This window comes from Lissotriton vulgaris, chromosome 7, assembly GCF_964263255.1.
Source record: "Lissotriton vulgaris chromosome 7, aLisVul1.2, whole genome shotgun sequence".
Classification (NCBI taxonomy): Eukaryota; Metazoa; Chordata; class Amphibia; order Caudata; family Salamandridae; genus Lissotriton; species Lissotriton vulgaris.
Genome location: NC_141695.1, coordinates 637,207,052 through 637,229,356, shown reverse-complemented (window position 1 = coordinate 637,229,356; position 22,305 = coordinate 637,207,052). Strand labels below are relative to the sequence as shown.

Here is a 22,305-nt window from a genome sequence, read left to right as displayed (position 1 = left end):
GTCCGAAAGTCTTTGCTGCGAGGTTCCCCGCCTTCCGACGGCTACGAAGGACTGCTGCCCTGACTGTCGCCCTGTTTTGGAGCCTTAGACGTTTGTAGAGCGAGACGATTGACGGGTCTTCTTGTGACGCCATCGACATTTCAGTTAAGTATGAGTGGAGCGTCTCCTAGTCCTTAGTTTGTTTTGGTATTCCTTTAGTGGATCGCTTTGATTTGGTACCTGCAGGCCCCAAAGCCAAGGGACTTGTGTATTTGCGAGACTATCGTTTTGAGATTTCCCTTGTAGTTTGAAGCTAGACTAGTGAGCAAGATGCCTGGTCTTAGCAGACTTGGAAAATTGTTTGGTTGTGGTTGTTCTAAGGATTCCCGGTTAGAGGATTCGTGTCCGGTTCCTCCAATTGGAACTCCAACATATGAATTATACATGAAACATGGTGTGGGTCCTATTAGCTATAATGAGATCTGGGTAAAATATACGAGGAAAGACGGTGTCCTACAGTGGCCCCGTTACAGTAGTTTTGAAGCAGAGATTTTAGACAATCTTGAAGCGAAATTGTTCAAGAAGAAAGCCCGGCCGGCAATGTTTGACTCTTTCCGTATATGGCGCAAAGCAGCCAAACAGAAAGAAATTAAACTAGCGAAGAAGAATAAACGAGAACGAGGTATGTCAATGGTACAAGCTGCCATTGCGTTTAGGGATAATGAGGAATAGCAAGAGAGTGAACAGATGCTTAGAGCGAAGAAGTTAGCGGTAATAGATGCTAACCAGTTTTGCCGCCTAAAGACAAGACAGATCTTGGGAAAGATCCTTTAATGTCGCATCTATTGAGTTTGCCACCACCTTATGCACAGAGTGCTACTGCACCACCGCCACCAGTTGTGGCTGTGCAACATCCAGTTGTTGTGCCACCTGCGATTCCTCCACAGCTAGCTCCTCTTCCGTTGGCTACTGTTCCTTTGGCGCAGCCTCCTCAGGGGCCGCCAACTTTGCCTTCTCCTTTGCCTGCTACTCCTACGCCTGTCCTCAATGCTTCTTCTGTTCCGACTTTGGATTCTTCCACTATTGTTCCGTCTTCCCTTATTCTTCCGTCTTCTCCTTCTACTAGACAGCGAATGACGGCTGCTTTTTCTGGTTTCTTGACTCCTTTGTTGGGACAATTGGGTATTTCTCCTGTGAGTGAGAGTAGACAATCGCGTAGTCAATTGCCTGACACGGATGAGCGTGTAGTTTTGGATCATATGGCGCGTAGATGGGTTACGTATCCCTCCCAGTATGATCTTGAGGGTATTATGGATGTTTTCCGGCAATGGAAAGCACCAAAGCAACGGTACGTTTTTGAAATGATGTGTGTGTTCCTCCATGAACAATGGATTGACGAAGTGGGTAAAGCTCCTGAAGAATTGTATCGAGTGCGTTCCGAGTTTGCGAAAGGGACGATTGCGAGTCTTCTCGACATTGAGAAAGCGGTGTCGACGTTGTTGTCGTTTCGTAATAATGCTCCTTCTGAGCGTTTGTTTGAGCCTGATCCGTCAGTTAGGAGAAAAGCGCGTCAGTATCCGATGCATGAGGTTCCTCAGGTGTGGAAAGAAGCAGTCCAGGCTAATGCTGCACAGGGTATTGTAGCTGCGCCTGCGCACTTTCAGAAAGTGTGGGTACATGTTCCTTGGAAACGTGCTGAAGTCTTAGTGCTTAAGCAGTCTTTACCTGATCCGCGCAAAAATCCTGCGGGATATTATAAAGAGCTCACTCAAACTGTGGGTTTGTGCATTATGAATTTAGCAGATATAGACATGTTGTTTGGCAATGTTGTTCCACAGCCTATCTAGAATGTGATTCCACATACGGATCATGATAATGAATTAGGTGATACATGGGTTAATATTGTTGCTGCCAATGACAGACAAGTTGGAGGTGCTAAGCCTGAAGATGTGGTTGCTGAACTTCCTGGTAGAATAATTACTTTTATGAAGACTTTGACGCCCGAGGTGCGTGTTAATTGGGACAAGTTGTCTGCATGTAAGTAGAAAAAAGACGAGACGGTGTCTGATTTCTTTACGCAGTTTGAGGAGACTTTTGTAGATCATAGTGGTCAGGATATGGCTACCGAGGGTGGCCAGAGATTGTTCGTTGACAAGTTTGTACATAATTTGCTTCCCGAGTTGTGCACTAAGTTGAAGGATTCAGAGAGTGCTTGGCCAGTCTCTACGTCGCCGCAGATTTTAGCTACGGCTCAGTACTAGGAAAATAGGCGCATAGACGAGTTAGAGAAACCGGATAAGAAGACTAAGGAATTGAAGACTAAAATTCTTCTACAACAAGCTTATCCACTAATAGTCAGCGCGATTATCAACCACCTCAGCAATATTCGAGAAACTCGCAAAGGAACGAGTCTTCTCAACAGCGTTTCCCGTATGGGCCTAATCAGTGTGCGTATTGTAAAGAAGAGGGCCATTACAAGAATAGTTGCCCGGTTTTGTTGCAGCGCACAAATGGTGCTTCTGGTGTACGAGGTAGAGGTGCTCAACAAGTGCCTAGAGGAAGAGGCCGCGGACAGAACGTACGTCCTTTGCCTCCACAGAATTCGATGAATAGTTTTGATCAACAGCAAAGTTCGTCTGGTAGGACAGCACAGTACTATGTAGATCATTACTATGTTGAAGGTGACGAAGCGAATGGTAATGATTGTTAGGACAGCCATAGACAAAGAGAGGGAGTTGTTTCAGTTCCAGTAGATCAGAGTGGACCTTATGTTGAAGTGATTGCATCAGGTGTGTCAGAACCTTTTCTGCTAGATACTGGTGCTACAAAGAGTTCTATTATGCATTCTAAACTCCCTGGCGCACCTTTGTCTGGCTTTGATAATGTTTCCGTAGATTTTTCTGGCGCCCCGTTACAAAACCGATTTCTGCTCCATTGTCCCTTTCTGTTGGTCCTCGTAAGTTCGAAGCACCCCTTCTTTTGACTACAGGTTGTAATGAGAATTTGTTAGGATTGGATTTATTGAAGAGATTGTATGCGACACTGTATTGTTCTCCGTCAGGAGTACATCTTACCTTAGGTGAGAGAGTGATCTCTCTGATGTACATGTCGAAAGACAGACTTCCACCTGAATTGTCTTCCTTACCAGATTCATTGTGGACTACTGGTCCGAATGATGTGGGCCTATTGGAAATTCCCCCATATGTTGTGACGCTAAAGGTGAATGCTACGTTACCGCGCATTCCACAGTATCGTATTTCGAGTGATGGTGAGAGAGCACTTTTAGCGATCATTTATGATCTAATCGAAAAGGGTGTCATTGAGGAAACGAGAGGTAATGTGTGTAATAGCCCCGTTCTGCCTGTTCTGAAGAGAACTGATTCTTCACAGCCTCCTGTATATAGATTTGTCATCGATCTTCGCGAAGTTAACAAGATTGTTGTTCCACAGTTTCCTGTCGTGCCTCATATTACAGCTTTGTTGACTCTGATTCCAGCTACAGCCACATGGTTTTCGGTGATCGACTTGAAGAATGCTTTCTTCAGTATCCCGATTGCCGTGGAGAGTAGAGATATCTTTGGATTCTCTTTAGGAGGACGAAGTTTCCGCTTTAAGCGCGCTCCTCAAGGCTATTGCGAGAGTCCATCGATCTATAGTCAAGCTTTGAAGACACAACTTGATCTGTTGGTTTTACCTGATGGTGCAGCCCTTATTCAATATGTTGATGATTTGCTAGTTGCCGCTGATACTGAAGAGATTTGTAGGGAAGCCACTTTGTCGTTGTTACGCCACTTGTCTGATTTTCATCACAAAGTTTCTCTCTCCAAGTTGCAATATTGTCGACAAGAAGTAACCTACTTAGGTCACCTCTTATCGAAGGAGGGAAGGAAACTGACCCCAGAGAGAATTCAAGCTATTGCGAAAATGAGTGTGCCTACGACACAGAGAGAAGTACGTGTGTTTTTGGGTATTACGTCGTACTGTAGACAGTGGATCCCTAATTTTTCTTTGCTAGCGAAACCTTTGATAGCTCCTACCGTTAAGGATACTCCCAATCCTATTCCTTGGACTGACGAATGTCAAAAGAGCTTTTCTGAATTGCGCAATGCGTTGTGTTCGGCTCCTGTGTTGGGTACTCCCGACTACAGTAAGCCTTTCACGTTGTATGTTCACGAGAGAGAGGGATGTGCTTTGTCAGTGTTGACTTAGCAGTTTGGCGATAAGCAACGTCCGTGTGCTTACTTTTCATTAACTTTAGATCTTGTAGCTAGAGTGTTGCCGAGTTGCTTGAGAGCTACGGCTTCAGCTGCTGTTTCGATTCGACAATCTGCTGGTTTGGTTATGGACAACACGTTAGTGGTCATGGTTCCACATGCAGTGGATACCTTGTTGAACCGTACGAAGACACAGCATTTAACTAGTGCTCGGTTGTCGGGTTGCGAGTTGACGTTGTTAGCGAGTCATGTGCACATTAAACGATGCAACACGTTGAATCCAGCCACGTTGTTGCCAATTACAGTTGAGACAGATAGTGGAGAACAGCATGACTGTTTTCTAAGAACTGAAGAAGAGACAAAAGGGAGAGTAGACCTTAAAGACACTCCTCTTCCTGAGTGTGATGGTACTTTGTGGGTCGATGGTTCGTGCTTTAAGTTACCGAATGGTGATACGACTGCGGCATATGCTGTTACGACTTTGCATACGATTGTTGAAGCTGCACGTATTCCACATAATTCAGCACAAGCAGCGGAGTTGATTGCATTAACGAGAGCATGTGTGTTGGCGAAAGGAAAACGAGTGAATGTGTATACTGACAGCCAATATGCATTTGGCGTGGCTCATAGCTTTGGACGTTTGTGGCGTGAACGTGGGTTTTTGACTTCGCATGGGACAAAGATCCAGCATGGACAGTTGGTGAATAAACTTCTTGAATCTCTTACTTTACCGTTACAAGTAGCGATTGTCAAATGCAGTGCCCATAAGAAAGTTACGGATGATGTTGGTCGTGGAAATGCATTTGCGGATGAAGTTGCGAAAGAAACTGCGAGAAATATGATGAGTCGAATGTATGTTGCGGGTCCGGCGAGATGGGTTCCAGAGAAGAGTATGTGTGAAGATACGATTGAAAGCGTGAGGTGCATTTAAGCTGAAGCTACTGAGAAAGAGTTGAATGAATGGAGAGAAAGTAGAGGTAGACTGGATTCGAATGGTTGTTGGACTGATTTGTCTGAGTATCAGAGATGGTTTTTGCCTAACGCGTATGTGCTTCCAGTTGTTACAATGGCTCATGGCATGGCACATATCAGCGTGAAAGGGATTTGCAAGTTGTTGGCTCCGGTTTGGCAGAATGCGGGAATTCCAAAATGTGCAGAGAATTTGGTTAAGAACTGTATGGTGTGTTTGATGTACAATCCTGGTAAGGGAACTCCAACACCAGCTGGTCATTTTGCTCCTCCTACGTAAACGTTCGAGGCTTTGCAGCTAGATTTTATCCACATGGAGAGATGCAACAACTTGAAGTATATTTTAGTGGTTGTTTGCTCCTTTTCTCGATGGGTAGAAGCTTATCCCCTTAAGGACAATACTGCCCTGTCCACAGCGAAAGTTTTGAAAAAATAGTTTTTCCCTAGATTTGGAATGCCGAGAATTATCTGGAACGACAATGGGAGTGAATTTGTGGGTCAAGTCATGAAGAGAGTGTGTGAGGGACTAGGGATTCGGCAAAAGTTCCACGCTGCAAATCACCCCCAATCAGCTGGTTTAGTTGAGTGCTATAATTGCACCTTGAAGCTAAAATTAGCCAAAATCCAAGCGAGCACTGGTCTACAGTGGCCAGATGCTTTACCTTTAGCACTTTTGTCCACAAGAATGACTGTGCATTCGAGAATGGGTTTGAGTCCGTATGAAGTGGTTTTTGGTCGCCCAGCGAATAATTGGGGTGTGCCAAGACCAACTAGATTTAGTGAGATTGAACATCCTGTGTTGCTTGACTACTTGCGCGAACTTACGACTAAATTGTGTGTTTTACACCAACAGGTTCACGATAGCCTCCCACAAGCTTCTGAGGATCCAGGCCACGCTATTGAACCTGGTTCAGGGGTCTTCGTGAAGAACTTTCAGCGGAGCAAGAACGATCAGCCCCGCTGGACGGGACCCTTCCAAGTCCTCTTGTCTACACGATCTGCAGTTCGGGTACAAGGCAAACAAAACTGGATCCACGGCGTGCACTATAAGCGTGCACCTTTGCCCTTACCGTACGATAAGTGGGTCCAGGAGGGACTTCCAGACTCAGAAACAGACACTGTTCCACGATTTTTGCCATTCAGCGATGCTTGTTTGATTGGTACGAACTCTGAAAGAGAAAGTGATGATATTTTGCAAGAAGCAATGCCTCCTTCGAATCGAATGAACACTATCGAGCCTGAACTTTTATTCAAAGATCAAGAATTGCCTGGAAGAAGCCGCTATAATTTGCGACCGAGAGTCATGGACAAATAAATAAAGACAAATAAAGTTTTTTAATGATTGTTTTGTTTGCAGGTTAACTCTCCACCGAGGATCTACTCATTTTTGTTTTTCGAACCGCCATCTGGGTTCAGCTGTAGGGTCGCGGTTGCCGAAAGTCTTTGGAGTGCAAGCCTGAGACACTAGGTCGAGGGTTCTGGTTGGCCTAAGGGAGTTGCCCTGGGTTGACAGAGGCATTCCTTAGCAGAAACACCCTACCATCGCGAGCAGCATATTTAGTTTAGTATGGATTTCTTCGATTTGGAGAGACCTGCAGGGACAATGATTTTTAGAAAGAAGACATGTAAACTCATATCAAAGAAACGTTTTCTAATACCGTGTGTATTTCTACTATTGAGCCTGATGACGTTCATAATTGGTTATGTGACATTCTCTTTTAAAGTAACGTTTGTTCCCACTGTGCAACCTACACCTCCACCTACTATTTCTTTTCATTCTTTTCATCCTTAGCCTGAGCATGAGGTAGTTAGACGATTGGAATTTGCTAATAGTTCCTTTATTCAACTATTGCACCAACACCAGTTAGTGATGAACACGACAAACTGTTGGATTTGTGGTTAATGCCCCATACGACTGATAAGGGTATTCCGTACTTAGTTTTGCCTTTTAGTTTAAAGGGTTCGATTTGGGTTTACAGAACGATGTTTATTTATGCCTATAGTGTTTATCCTCAACGTTCACCGAAAGACAACCCAAAGAATAGTGCAGTTGCTAGAGGCATAGTCGACATGGTTAAAGGGACTAATGCTGTTGAAACTATTCCGATAGATGAGAAGCAACCCTATAGTAGTTGGGATATTACTGGATATGGAGTTAGTCTGAGTGTCAACCAGCGAGCGAAAAGTTCTCCACCGATTTGGATAGTGCCCCATCAGGGTCGCTATTGTCTGCAGGGTAATGGCAAGAATCCGAGAGCTCAGTTAGGGAAGAGCGTTTGTACTGACACCTATGTATTTACGTCCCAGCCTTCCCCAGCATTTTTAGCTGCTAAGGGTACTTACTTTGTTTGCTACGACAAAGAAAGCATATACATGGGTGCCCCCTGATTTTTCGGGCACATGCTTTGTTTCTTTCCTGTTGCCTCCCACTTTTACAGCTGCGGCAGATTACCATAAAACGAGAGTTGCAAGAGGTGTCTTTAGTCAAGAAGACACTGCAGGGAAAGAGTTGGGAGATTTCTTTAAGGGTTTTCTGCCGTTCTGGGGACCGATGGCTAACAGCAGGAATATTCACCAGTTGACGAGAGTGGTTGAGTCCACCATAGTCGAAACTGCCGGTGCCATTAGTAACTTGACTGCTGAGCTCCAGTCGGATAGACTTATGACACTCCAAAATAGAGTTGCCCTTGATGTTATACTAGCAGATCGAGGTGGAGTTTGTAAACTGATTCAATCGAGCTGCTGCGTTTTCATTCCAGACAACGCTCCGTCAGTTTTCCAGGCCATTTCCAAGCTACATAAGATCTCCGATTCTGTCCATTTGGACAAAGGAGATTGGTCGTTGATGGGATGGTTATGGGGATTGATTTCCACTTGGGGTTGGAAGATTTTGATGGTCATTGGGATGGTCTTAGCTATCCTTTTCCTGTTCTGTCTCTGTGTACAGTGTGCTCCTGCTGTTTGTGGCCTCTGTGCTACTTCGTGTGCAAGGAGACCTATTTTAGAGAGAGGTACTAAGTAATAGGATGATGCTACAGCAGCTTATCGATGATCTGATGAATATAAATCCGGATTCAGATTGACATGGGTTTGGGTCTGTTGCCTATGTAAGGGCAAAAGGAGGGTCTGTAGTTCCGTGGTTCGTGAGTGAGGTTTGATGGTTCCGAACCCGTTCAATAAAGGTCGTCTGAAATAGACGATTTTAGTGTCAGCAGGCCGCAAATGACGAGTGTAGTGTGTCTGAGTGTTTTCGCATGAATCGATCAATGGGAACACTCTGTATTTAAGGATTTAGTTCGAACCTTCGGGTTCCATTTTGTGTACGGCAGCCATTTTGTATGGTTGCCCTCACATAGGCCGAAGACTACGACCGAACGAGTCCTTGAGACACGTATGCCTTAGCTGACTTCTGAATGACCTGTCCGAACTGACTCTTTGCCCGAGGCCGACCTCGCTGAGCCAGTTCCCTGTTAAGCAGCTGGTCTGATAAAGATCAAAGAGTAGGGCAGGCCCGAGTTTATGGTACACTGCTCCCACATTTCTATCTTGCTTACAATCTGTTTCTGCTCCTTCCTTTACGACATAATCACTGATTTGGGTTAAGGGTTTTATGATGGGCTTGTCCGGCCTGATCGAACAGGAAAGTTGCAATTTGCTTGGTCATTTCTGGTGGACTGGACAACGGAAAGTGGGATTGTCGTCATACGCTACTTTTGAATTGTGACTCTGTCATTGGTCAGTTTGTATGAACCCAATGTTAATTTGGAATGTTGCCTGAGCCTTGGTTTTTGGCATAAAAGACCATGCTCCACTCATTGAATTTGTGCAGTCTCTAGCGAACCACCCGTGTGTGCTTTGTAGATCTCTGTTCCTGGTTGCAGCCAATAAACTTTGGTCTTTGACATCATCAAGAAGTATCCCGTGTCTCTGTTTGCCAAGACAGGGGAACTCGAAGGCATCGGGCGTTCTAAAACCCGGTCCTTCAAGGCATCGCCTTTATGTCCATGATATAATGGTGACCACAGAGACTTCTTACACTCTGTGCGTGTAGAATGCTACAAACATAGTGGCATAACATTTAAGCTGTTCTACCTGCAGTTAAAAACGGTCCGTTCAGTACAATGAGCGGTCAATAATATTATAGTTGAACTACAGGCACATAAAAAACATCAAACTTTTTCTTGGACTCGAACTGGTGATTGCTAAAAGGGGCATAGCTAAAACCTGCAGAGTTTCTAATGCACCATGTTTCAATAAATGAAAGTCGGGCCTTGAGAGAGGCAGATAACCTGAGCAGCAAGTTTCTGAAGTGTATGAATATCATGGTTGCCCTCTGATGAATGAAAGGGTAATGGCTAATTGACAAGATTACCATGGAGATGGCAATAATGATGTAAAGAATGCTTCAATGTCCTGAATATATTGAGCAAGGTGATTCATTATGTCATAATTCATGTTGGTATTCTCATTATTCAATATATGTGTGACTCCTTTGATGGACATTGCATTTCCATCAAGTACATTTGTATAAAAGCAAATAAAGATTACTATTAAGAAAAGTGGACTGTCTACAATGCATGCAATCTGCACTCAAACTTAGAACCGTGAAGAGTAACATTTAAATATTTGTAAAATGTGTTCTTGTTTGACACTTCTAGTCATCTGTCATCAAAAAAGCCCTGGATACAACTATACATGGTCTGGAGTTGTAAAACTTAAAATACAAATGTCCTGGTTTTTAAATACCATGCACCCTGCCCTGTGGAGTTTCATGGCCCTTCTTAGTGGTGACTTATAGGTAGTAAACAGAAAGGTTTAGGCCTGGCAAAAGGTTTGTTTTTCTTGGTCGAAAAAACAGTTTCAAAAAGTACACCCTGGAAGCATGAGCAAGTCTGGAGGTATGCTTTACAGTGCTCCTTTGGCAGGTGGCACAATGAGTTCTGCAGCCCACTAGTACGCTCTGGATGAATGTAATAATACCATATAGCAGGGATGTATAAGTAAATGAAATGTGCCATTTAGGTCAATGCCAATTTTACTAGGTTTAAAAGGAATGCACAAGTACTTTACCTCTGGTTTGCATAGTAAAGTACACATAGTGCCAATATCTTCAAAACACTCCCCATCACACATTAAGCAATCTCCTGATGAAATAAACACACAACACCTTTTTTCGTGGAGAAAATTGCTGTAGGTTTATTTGCATACCGAAATATGCCAACATGGTGGGTCAAATTACGGGTGATGTAAAGGCAGGCCCACCCAAAGAGCCAAATTGCACTGTGGCACTAACCAATCGGTGCTTACCAATTCTGGGGGAGGGTTTACCCCTTCCCACCTGTGGACCGCCAGTCTCACGCCCGGACCTAGAGGGGGTCCCCAAAACACTAGACTGTTGCCGTATGCCATCATGTGGCACTAAGGTAGCCACCCTCCTATGGGGGTCCCCTGCGTGGACCGCGGGAAGCCACAGAGTCCTGGGCCAACAAAAAACGAACTCAGTGACAGAAGGAACAAATCTGGGGTGACCCTGCAGAAAGAGCAGATTTCCAACAACTGTGCTCCACTTATTTAATGACAAAGCAGAAGCTAAAGTTTAGAGTCGAGTCTGGGGCACTACATCCGGCTGTGCAGTGTGATAGCAGAAGAGGAAATACGAAGGAGGAGGCTGTTAAAGATCGAAAGGACGAAGAAAAGCCGGAAAAGAAGATGGGCAAAAGTGGGATAGTGATGGCTACAAAAATAATTTTGGGCCTCGCAGGATTTAGTAGTTGAAGGCATATTCAATTTGTGATATTTCCAAGTTCCAGTAGCAGGGTCTACTCGGAGAAGGGAGCTGCAATCACCCGTTAGGAACGTTTTTCCTCCTGGTATCTGTTCCAAGCACAGTGTCACTGGAGCCCCTTATTTATCTGCTGTTGGGTGAAAACGTGTTGACGGTGTACAGAGGGTGTATAATCGGACACCAGGGCTCTGTGTTTAACTGGAAGAATCCTGACACATTCTCCTGCTATCCTTGGAACGGCACGAAAGGTCGCTTTCAAGGTCTGCGCCTACTATTTAGGTATTCAATCCCACCACTCCAGGAGGCCAGCTTCACACACTGAGCTCCGGTGACGTCACCGGAGAGATAACCGCAATTACAGTCCCAGGAGATCTGCAACACCACAGATCTGGCCTGGCGCCCCTTCACTGAGATATAACACCCTTCCTAAACGCCACCTTAATGCTCCGAACTTTAGTGACCTCACCAGAGGAATTTCAGCAACAGACATCTCTCCAACAAGAAAGGATAACACCACAGACATTCCAAAATCCAAGAACTGTCTGAGGGAGCCACATTCTCACCCGCATCATGGTTAATAACTACCGATAAGAAGGGTGCCTGAAGGCAGTTCCCCAGTGCTAGAGCTGCCACTTCAGCAAATTCGTAGGGGTGGAATTAGTGACATCACACTCCTTTGCATTCGTGCTCCACTAACCACACACAGGTGACAACTAAAGGACATCGCCCAAAACGTAACCCCGATAAAATCACAACATGCAACTTCGCATGTCCTTTGACATAGACTACAACTCAGGGCCTGACAGTACTGGCCCGATGTCTATGACGACTTCAAGGGAAGGGAGATCACACCCAATACCATTGCATAAAACGAAATCATTTGGCCTTTGGTTTCTGACACAGCACAGAAGGGACACCATGTACCGTTGAGGCCTTATGGCAGTGTAAACACAAGGACATTGCCATACCATTACCTCAACTCTGGGATTAATACTGCGTCAGGATCAGAATCTCCAAATATGGTGTCAGGATAAAACTGAACTCAAAGACTAATATAGTAAAGCCACTGAAAAATAATGCTGCTGATTACTGCACAGTGAGTGGTGTGCACTTTACCGTTTCTACAGCCCCGGGAGGATAGAGGGAGTATTCCTCAAGCCAAGCACAAAGAAATAGTTACCAATGCATAGACTTTGTTGAGCATGTGCCACAATCTCGCTCCAAGCGCAGTAAACTCTGCCACACTATCCCAAGGATCTGCCTCTCAACGTGAACCCTCGAGGCGATCTGAGAGTTAAAAATTATAGGAACTCTGGGACTGCTGACAGTCCTACACTGTTACAGGTGGAGCACGTCTCAGGACACGACATAAGCCCATAGGACGGGGGCTGGCCCGTAGAGGTGACAGAGTGCCTTGGCATGTAATATGACGCTGGGGGAATAGCAGGCTTCCGGTGGTGAGTCTGAGAACACAATCAGCCTCTAAGAAAATAAGCATTAGCTTACCCAATTTGTCTCGCCTTGGGCAATGTGTTTTAGCCACGTTGTACACTAGTGTGGGTGCTGTTCAGCATAGTTTAAAGTTAGTGGGCTGGTTTTTTTTTGGGGTGGGGTGGAGTGGATTGGGGTGGGGTAGTTTGGGGTTAAGTGGGGTAGAGTGGAGTGAGGTAGACTGGAGTGAATTGGTGTAAACTGGAGTGGATTGGTGTAGATTGGAGTGGGGTGGTTTGAGTGGAGTGGTATAGAGGGGTAGAGTGGGTTATATTGACTAGAGTGGGTCAGGCTGGAGTGGACTAAGTTGAGTAGGGTAGATTGGAGTGGTGTGGGGTTGAGTGGGTGGGGTGAGGTAGATTGGGTAGATCGGACTGAGTGGGTAGACTGGAGTGAAGTGGGGTAGGATTGATCAGAGTGAAGTGGATTGGGGTAGAGTGGAATGGGATAGATTGGAGTGAGGCGGGATTGATTGGCGTCAGGTATGGAGTGGTAGATTGGAGTGGATTGGTGTAGATTGGAGTGAGGTAGAAGGGAGTGGGGCAGATTGGTGCTGTGTAGATTGGGACGGATTAGAGTGGAATGGGCTAGATTAGAGTGTGGTAGAGTGGAGTTGGGTAAATTGGGTGGGGTGGAGTGGATTGAAGTAAGGTTGTTTGGAGTGGGGTAGATTGTGGTAGGGTGGGTGGAGTAAATTAGGGTAGAGTGGGGTGGGGTAGATTGTGCTACAGTGAAGTAGAGTAGACTAGGTAATTTGCAATGGGATAGAGTGGAGTGGGGTGGACTGGAGTGGGGTAAACTATAGTGAATTGAAGTGTTGTGGATGGGGTATACTGGAGTGGCGTGGGGTAGACTGGAATGAAATGGGATAGATTGGACTGGCGTAGGGTGAATTAGATTGAAGTAGGGTACATTGAAGCAGAGTGGGGCAGATTCTAGGGGTAGGCTGGGGTTATATTTCAGTGGAGTGGAGTAGACTGGGGTATAGTGGCATGGGGTAGATTGGAGTAGACTGGAGTAGGTAGACTGGAGTGGGGTGGGCTGGGGTAGATTAGAGTGAGGTGGGTAGATTGGGGTGAACTGGGTCAGATAAGAGTTAAGTGGAGTGGGGTAGAGTGGAGTAGACTGTGGTGGAGTGGGGAGATTAGGGTAATGTGGAGTGGGGTAGATTGTAGTAGAGTGCAGTGGAGTAGATAGTGGTAGAATGAGTTGGGTGGGTTGGAGTGATGTAGATTCAGGTAGATTGGTGTGGAGTAAATTGGAGTGGACTGGAGTAGACCCGGGTAGATTGGAGGAGGTTGGACTGAAGTAGAGTGGAGTGGGGAAGTTTGGAGCGGAGTGGGGTAAAGTAGGTTAGATTGGGCAGAGTGGAGTAGGTTGGAGTGGAGTATATTGAGTGGAGTAGAATGGGGTAGATTGGTGTGGCATAGATGGGAGTAGAATAGATTGGGGTGGGTTGGAGTGGGGTAAATTGGGGTATGTCGGAGTGGAGTGCAGTAGATTTTAGTGACTGGGGTATATTTGATCGGAGTTGAGTGGATTGGAGTAGAGTGGATTGGTGTAGATTGGAGTGGAGTGCGTTAGAGTGGAGTAGACTGGAGTGGGGTAGAGTTGGGTAGATTGGAGTACACTGGGGTGGGCTCAAGTGGCGTGGATTGGGGTAGGTTGAAGTGGAGTGGGTGACTGGAGTTGGGTCGATTGCGGTGGCGTGGGGTAGATTTTGGTAGAGTGGTGTGGATTGGGGTCGGGTGGAGTGGAGTAGGCTGGAATGGAGTTGGGAAGATTGAAGTGGAGTAGGGTAGATTGAAATGAGTAGATTGGGGCAGACTGGACTGGAGTGGGGTTGAGTGCAGTGGAGTAAAGTGGAGTTGGGTAGATTGGGGCAGAATGGAGTGGACTGTGGTTGAGTGGAGTGGGGTAAAGTGGAGTTGGGAAGATTGGAGTGAAGTGGAGTATGGTAGATTGGGGTTGATTGGAGTGGGTAGATTGGAGTGGGTGGACTGGGGTAGATTGGGGTGGAGTGGGCTAGATTAGAGTGGGGTAGAATGGAGTGCGGTAGTTTGAGTTGGGTAGACTGGAGTGTGGTAGACCGGGGTGGAGTAGACTGTGATAGAGTGTAGTGGGGTAGATTAGGGTGGTGTGGAGAGGGGTTAATTGTGGTAGGGTGGAGCCAAGTAGATTGTGTGGAGTGTGGTAGATTGAGTGGGGTAGCCTGGAGTGTTGTGGATTGAGGTAGATTGAAGGGTAGACTAGAATGAGTGGGATAGATTGGAGTGGAGCAGGCTGAATAGAGTGAAGTTGGTTACATAGGGGTAAAGTGAAGTGGAGTGGGGTACACTGGGCTACAATGGAGTGGAGTCAAGTACATTTAAGTTGAATGGGATAAATTGGACTGTGTTAGATTGGGGTGGACTTGGGTAGATTGTAGGGGGGCAGAATTGGATGGATTGTAGTGCAATATGGTAGATTGGAGTGGAGTAGATTGGAGTGGATTGGAGAGGAGAGGTGTGGAGTGGGGTACATTGGAGTAGGGTAGATTGAGTGGAGTGGGATAGATTGGCATGGAGTGGAATAGATTGAGTGGAGTGGGTAGATTGGAGTGCAGGGGGGTAGAGTGGAGTGGGGTCGACTGGGGTAGTCTGTTGTAGAGTGGAGCGGAGTGGTGTAGAGTGGAGTGGTGCTGTGTGGTCTATGCATGGTGTGGAAGCGCACTGCCATTACAGACAACACATTTTCAATTGAAATGGCCATTACATTTGCCAGACATATTGTTTTACTGTGCACAAATGATAATGTGTGGAAATGTCATCACCTAGTGTATGGATGTGTTTTGATTGAACTAAAATATTTGTTTCCACAACACTTTGGAATTACCCAAAAATATGCGTAATTTGTACTTTCCTAATTTTTATATATTCTGAAGTACCAGCAAAGTCATTTTTGTTGTGTGTTAGAAAAAAGCCTTTTGTTTCACCGCAATATACTTACATTAATTCTCTCACTTTGAAGCCAGAGAAAGAAAAGTAAACAGGCTATGTCTTAAAAGACATAGCCTGCCATGTGACCTCAGTCTTTGAATGCTCAGAAAATGTAACAAGATGCGAACAAGATTTAAAGGCATCTTTTATAAGAAAGCAAGAAGGGTTTAGTCCACGTAGGGATGAACTCAAGCTGGACAGCCTAAAACAAATAAACCCAGCAAACAGAAAGCAAGCAAATGTGAGTTACAAACCAAAAAACCAATGGAAAGCAAATGGCGGAATGCAATCCCCGGGAAGCTTTCAGAATGCCCACAAGAAGTTGTTAGCAAACCCGACAGGTGCACTGTCTGGTAGGCTTTGACCTAAAAAGAGGACAGGCCTTTGAGGGAAACAGACCTGCATCAGCCTGTAATGGTTTGGGTAGGCATGTAGAAGAGACATTTAGAAGAGAGATTCTGGATAAAGCAACAATTTTTGGATAGATGGACAAGAATGTAGAAGAGAAAGACAACCTGTACATTGCATCAAATTCAGCGGCTGTAGACACATAAACAGTGCTTAATTTGAGCTGATGATTTCAGATGCTCAGCACATGCATTTAATTGTCAGCACTGGCACTAGTGACATTACACCAGATGGGGGCACTGTCTGTCTAATTTTGAGATGAGCACAAGTGTTTAAAAAGTTAATGTACATTAAAAGTGAATAATAATACCTGCTGGTCATGCCATTCTCATAGCTTTGGAGGCCTGAAATAGTCTGAATTGTTACACTTGTAGGAGTGTGAGAGTAGTTATGCTGGTACTTTAACTGGCAGAGCTTGCAGGGGCAATAAGTGGTGCAGGTTTTAGTGGCCTCCTGGCACTTACTTGTTTTTTTTTTTTTTTTTACAAAATATGTACTGAATGTAAATGAGGAAGCACATATGGATGGCATCAAACACTGCATGTGGAATGGTGGGTTCAGTGGCAAACAGATTGGAATTGGCATGACTCTCTGGTGGAGATGAACTCTGTGAGAGAGAGCTTGGCATTTTTTTAATTCCTATTTTTACTTTTGTCAAGCAGAAGAATAAATACAGTAGTTTATAGGAATAGAACAGAAAATTATACAGATAATAGACATAAACAAGCATTTTCAATGCAATAGGTCTCGTTTTTGCGAGTGCTTAAGTGATTGGCATCGTAAATTACAAAGCCTTGTATTTATGTGTCTTAAACCCAACACATATATAAAAGGCATTGTTATTTTTAATGCCAATAGCTCAAACTCTCGCCAATGCGAGAGCACTTTAATGTTGGCCGCGCCCATTTCTTTAGATGCTTCCTACCGTATTCAGGTTATAGTGAGCAGCGTCTAATCAAAGGGGCATGGGCAGTAATAAAGTGAAAGGACATTTGGAGCACTTTCACACAAAGCAAAAATAAAATAATTCAGAAACGTTCTGTGCGCCCGCTGACGTAATAGCAGCTCATGTTATTAATTAATAAAATAAATAAGCATGAGTGCTACTGTGAAAGCGGCCACCGGTAAAATAAAACAAATAAATAAGAGCGTCCGCTAAACTGAAAGCGGACAGTGCCTTAAATTAAATAATTGTATAAGTGCGGCAGCTACAGTTAAAGTGGACCGCGTAGTAACTTAAATGAGTACAGTAGTAAGAGTGCAGCATGCTGCGATGTCGTGGGTGAATAGGGGAAGAACATTAAGGAAAATAGTGCTTACCAACCTATAAAGCAGAGCATGTACCAACACCAGTAAAAGTCCACTCCTAATAGGTGGTAACAAATGAAGACAAGGAAGTACCAAGGAGGGACTGACAAGCCTAATAATAAATCGAAAGCCAGCGTTTACGAAGGACAATGACACAAGGCAATTCAAAATATGGGCAGAGAGGGAGCGGGGCTTCAAAGCCATACTCCACTATTGCAGGCCTCGTGGCAGTGCATGTGCTGTCCACGCTCGACCTAAAAAACAACATTTGCTATTATGGACTTTCCATTGGGTATTCGGTTGTTGGCAAACCGGGCAGACTTACAACACTGCCCGTGGGAGTTTCTTTAGCACACCTCTCTGTTCAAAGCGCAAGCATGTGTACTGAAATGGTAGAATCCAGGCCATTTTTGGACAGTAAAGGTTACTCGTAAATAAATGAATAACTGAGGGCAGGTGGCAAAATAAAGAGAACTATAAATCTAATATTGAAAGGAAATGTACAAAAACAGGAATTGGACTATAAAACGCATGACGTTGAGAGGAAGGTTTGAACTGCTTTTGGCCCCCAGTAAAGGTCTGGTGGAAGTTGGTAGGATTTATCTGACTCTGCCTTTGTAAGCAGACTTAAAAGACAGAACGGCAAGTATACAAGTAAAAAGGTGACTGTTGAGCCTTAAAGCTTGCCCCAAGACATGTTATACATATTTCCTCAGTGCCTTTCAGGACCCTGGTTGCTTTCTTACACCTGTCACAGGCAGGTCTTTCGCTGAAATAACACTGCGCCAGTGCACGACCTAGTCTGCTTCGCATCCTGCTGGAACCGTCACTGTTCTCAGCGGGGCAGACAACGTGCGGGATACTCTTCTATTTCGGTGTCTGTGGTCCCTACCTATTCAGAGGCTCACTCCAGTTCGAGGCGCTTCTTGATCCGCTGGTCGTCAGCCTGATGCCCTTGTGGTGCTGTGCCTGTGCACGCAAACAGCAGACATTCTACTGCTCTCCACTCTCCTTTGGTGCTATGACTGCGTCCCCCCTCCGACCCACTTAATGGAATTCTGCTCGCCTTGTTTTTTGGATCTTGACCTGGGTGCATCTTGGCATTTTGAGATTGTTTCCAGCGATGCCCATGACCCGGGTCCGCCATTTTGTTGATTCTTGTCGTTTCCTTTGGTCCATTGGAATCCATCCTGCCGACCTTCAGACATTTCTCTTTTGCTGGACTGCCTTATCTCTTTCTCCCCCTCAGGTCCCTCTCTCTCCTCTCACCAATCTCAGCCTCCGACTCTTCTCCCCCACCTACCGTTCTTTACCCCTTTTGATATTTTATTTCTCTGTTCACTCTGTAAATATGTAATATATACTTGTCCAAGTCTAAGCGCTAGTAAAATGTAATCCTGAGAAAATCAATTATATATATATATATATATATATATATATATATATATATATATATATATATATCCTTTACCAAACAGTCTGTGACCGGCGCGCTCAAGAACACGGGTGCAATTACCGGGACCAGACCAAGTCCCGTGAAAATCTTCCAGCAGCAAACTTTAAAGAAATTGCACTCCTAAACACGAGGCTTTTCGTTTTTTTAAGCGTTTATTACTCCATTAACACAGCCACCATCACCCACCAACGTTTCAAACAAAAAATGTTCTTTCTCACAGTATTGGGAGTCCTTTTTCAGTTTCAGTATATATAGGTTTCTCTTAAAAAGCCAGAACAGTGCATTCTGGTCTATGTATTTTAGTATGAACATCAGCTATCTTAAACATATTTTTTCTTTCTTTTAAATCGTTTCAAGTACATGTTCACCAGATGTGTATTGTGTATGTACATTTTAAGCATTTGTTTTTCGCAGTTCACATTAAAATATCGTTATTTATAAAAAGCGATTATTTATGCAATCAGTTAACATTCCTGAGTCAAGTATTCAATTCGACCCTTTCGATTTGCAAAATATAAGCCGTGTGTATGGCAAATTGCAGCAATTCGTCTTAACGCTTGAACATTGCAGATGGTTGGCGAAGAGGCCCCAACAATTTAAACTTCCTTTTGAGAGACAGGAAAGAAACTATTGAAATAGACGAGTAAGTCTTATTGTTATGCTTATAAGTTTCGACACTGCGCCTGTGTGTGCTTTACCTCTGCCTCTGTCAGGTGGTAAAAGGCCATCCCCTGCTGATTAGTGCTCCACTGAGATTTTGCGCACCCTTCCCACAATCCATCATCAGCCCGCTGCCCCTGGGCTCCCTTCGGCATCAGCTCCCCGCCTCTGAAGCCTCAAGGAGATCAGAAAGTTCCGAAGCTCCTCACGGCGGCTGAAGACTGACAGATGTGATAAATCCACCAGGACTTCCGGAGATGGATGGGTGGCGAACTCCCCGATACACTGTCCCACGGGAAGAGGGAAGAGTGCCGAATACTCTGCGAAAATCATTGAGAAGCCTTTAATAGCTCGATATTTATAGGACGCCAACAGGCACCGACTCACACCCTCCAGACTCCCCCCATCACATTGCGCGATGACATTTCCGTCATTGAAAGCACAGCCAGCAGGAAGACGCAAACCTGTCACAGAGGAGCGTTCTTAATCTAGTCTTGAAAACAGACAGCTTATACAGTATAGGGGTCCTCCCAACACTGGCGTAATGAAAAATAATGGAGCCCTCAGCAGCAACATACTGTGAAGGTACCCTGAGACTGACATCGCACAGAGGCCACGGACTGAATGGGGTCCACGGACTGAATGGGGGTTCTGTGAAGGGTGCTTTCCATACCCCCCTCCCCGCCGAAGGGGCTGCAGGGCCTTGTGTTACACCCCTACCTCTAGTGAAGAAAAAGTCCTGCTGGCCTGAGATCTCAGCAGAGAGCAGCAGAGTGTAAATGTGTGTTTTTCTGGCTAAGGCTTCGACTTCAGGTCTCAACATAATCTTGTTCAAAATGGATACCATATTATGAATTTACATTTTTCGCCTGACACTACGTGCAGCAAGACGTGGCTTGTTTATTTCTTAATGGCATTTGCTAGAATAACTACTTTTGCAATATTTTCCAAAGCCCTTACGCTTGCACAGGGTACTGCATTCATTCACAATGGTTCACTATCGTTATAGTTCCATTATCGGCGCAGGATGATCCACATCCGCACCAAAGTAGAAAAGGCATGCATAAACAAATACACCACACAACTTTTTTGTTTGGAGAAATTATGGCTGCAGGTTTATTCCATACAACAGTATGCACATTATGGGGGTGATCCAAGGGCAGGTAGTCGTACTAACCTATGCTACCCTGCCCGCCTGATGAGCCAAGCACTGTGGAAACCAAATTTATTCACAATGGTTCACTATCGTTATTTAACTAGTTTGTTCTAATAACTCCGGACAACATCCCTTCTGTCAAATCAATATTCATGTAGTGGGTTAGTGCCAAAATGATAGTATTATTTGACATTTAAAATTGTGAAATCGTGATTTGTTAAAGCAATAATCGTACCAAGCTGGCTTTGCAGTTTTTAGTAATTCTTATGTAACAAAACTGTATATAAACCCTTGGATTTGGAGGCGAGCCAGAGCACTTTGGGCACGTTTTCTGAGACTAGGGTTCCTATTCATTTTCTTACTGAAGTTGCTGAATATTTGAGACAGCATTTTTAATTTTGTTGCCCATTACTTCATTCTTCAATGCCTCGTCAGGGTTAAGCAATATATAACTACATTTACAATTTACAACTTATTCTGTATTTGATGGCCTTCACTGCAAATGTCTTATGAACTATGCTGTATCTGCATTCCATTATTTCTGTATTTCACTTTTGAATTTTGTAATACACTTTTATGGGGTTTCTAAATTTTACTCAAACTCCCCCTTTGAGTCAGTCCTTTCTTATTGACTATTTTTGAAATGCTGCTTTGAAACGTATCTCAAGGGACACATTGCCTCAGAGACTTTTAAGTTTTACAGAGTCCCCATCCACCCAGTGGACTGGGCACGCCTTTTTATTGTAGATTTCCTTGGGTCCTTAACACCCAGAAGGGGAATCGAGGTAAAGATTCAGAAAGCCAATCCCTAGCATTCAATGAATGTCTAGTCATCTTTTAAAAGTAATGTCAGGCTTATACCAGTGCTGAGAACAAAATACTTTAGTGGTCAGTTTGAAAATAAAACAATAAATGTTGATCAAAAAAGGGATTAGACATTACAGAAAATATACATGGAAACAGTTGTGTTGCATGGTAGAAGTGGGCAACCAACAAATCAACAGGGAGAGATTAGTCAGAGCAGAGCCACGGGTTGGCTCTGGATGTAAAAGTCCATGCACGAACCGATCCTTGAAAATATTTGAAATGCAAACCATGCAACAAACACCATGTTAGAATATGGTGTCTTCAAATTTCAAGCAAGTGTATTTTGTTTAACATGCTGAAGTGTTTCACCTTAGTATATCAGATTAGGACTGCCTTGAAAAGTATTTATTAAAAAGTGAGTTTTTAGTGTACTAAGAGGCATGTATGTTGTCATATGTAGCCCACATGTGGCTTAGATTCTAATTATAAATAGAGCAACATTATAGTCAGAGGCGTCTCCTCTGCCATGGCAGAGAAGCGTCGCTCCTCCCCCGCTCACCAGTAGCTGCAAAAATGTAAAAATAAAATGATAATAAACCAGGTTTATTATCATTTTATTTTTCTCTTGGGGTCGAGGCCATTGCGGAGGAGAGGGGGTTGAACACTGATGCACATGACGGCTTGGTCCATCTCAGGCAGGCCAAAGCATCATGCGCAGTGAAGCTCTCTTAAGCCCCAGCTGCATTGCTGTGTTGTAGACAGCAATCACAGGTTCCTAGTCTCCCTTGGAGTGCAAATCAAGGGCGCTCAAGTAAACCCGGATGCTGCTCTCAAGAATGAGAGCAGCATCAGGATTTGCTGCAGGGGGGCTCTGGGAGTCTGTGCTGATGAGGAGAAGAAAAGCAGGATGGCAGGATGGGCAGGCGAGATATCTTTACATTTTGTGTTGATGTAGTTGTTAGTCTCCCCTCTCTCACCTGGGCCTCCATCATCCCCACTCAACACGGACACCAGCCGCTACAGATTAAAGTCTTTCTTAAACACAAGAGGTTTTTATATCGCTCACATCCTCAACTTGTGCATTTAAAGGTGTT

The 22,305-nt window shown here is 44.5% G+C and overlaps 1 protein-coding gene across 6 annotated transcripts in view; it reads right to left on the bottom strand.

Moving 5' to 3' along the window:
• The window catches only part of SPATA20 (spermatogenesis associated 20), a 2,039,700-nt gene that overhangs the window by 53,217 nt on the left and 1,964,178 nt on the right, over window positions 1–22,305 (bottom strand). The gene's annotated exons all lie outside the window — the stretch shown is intronic.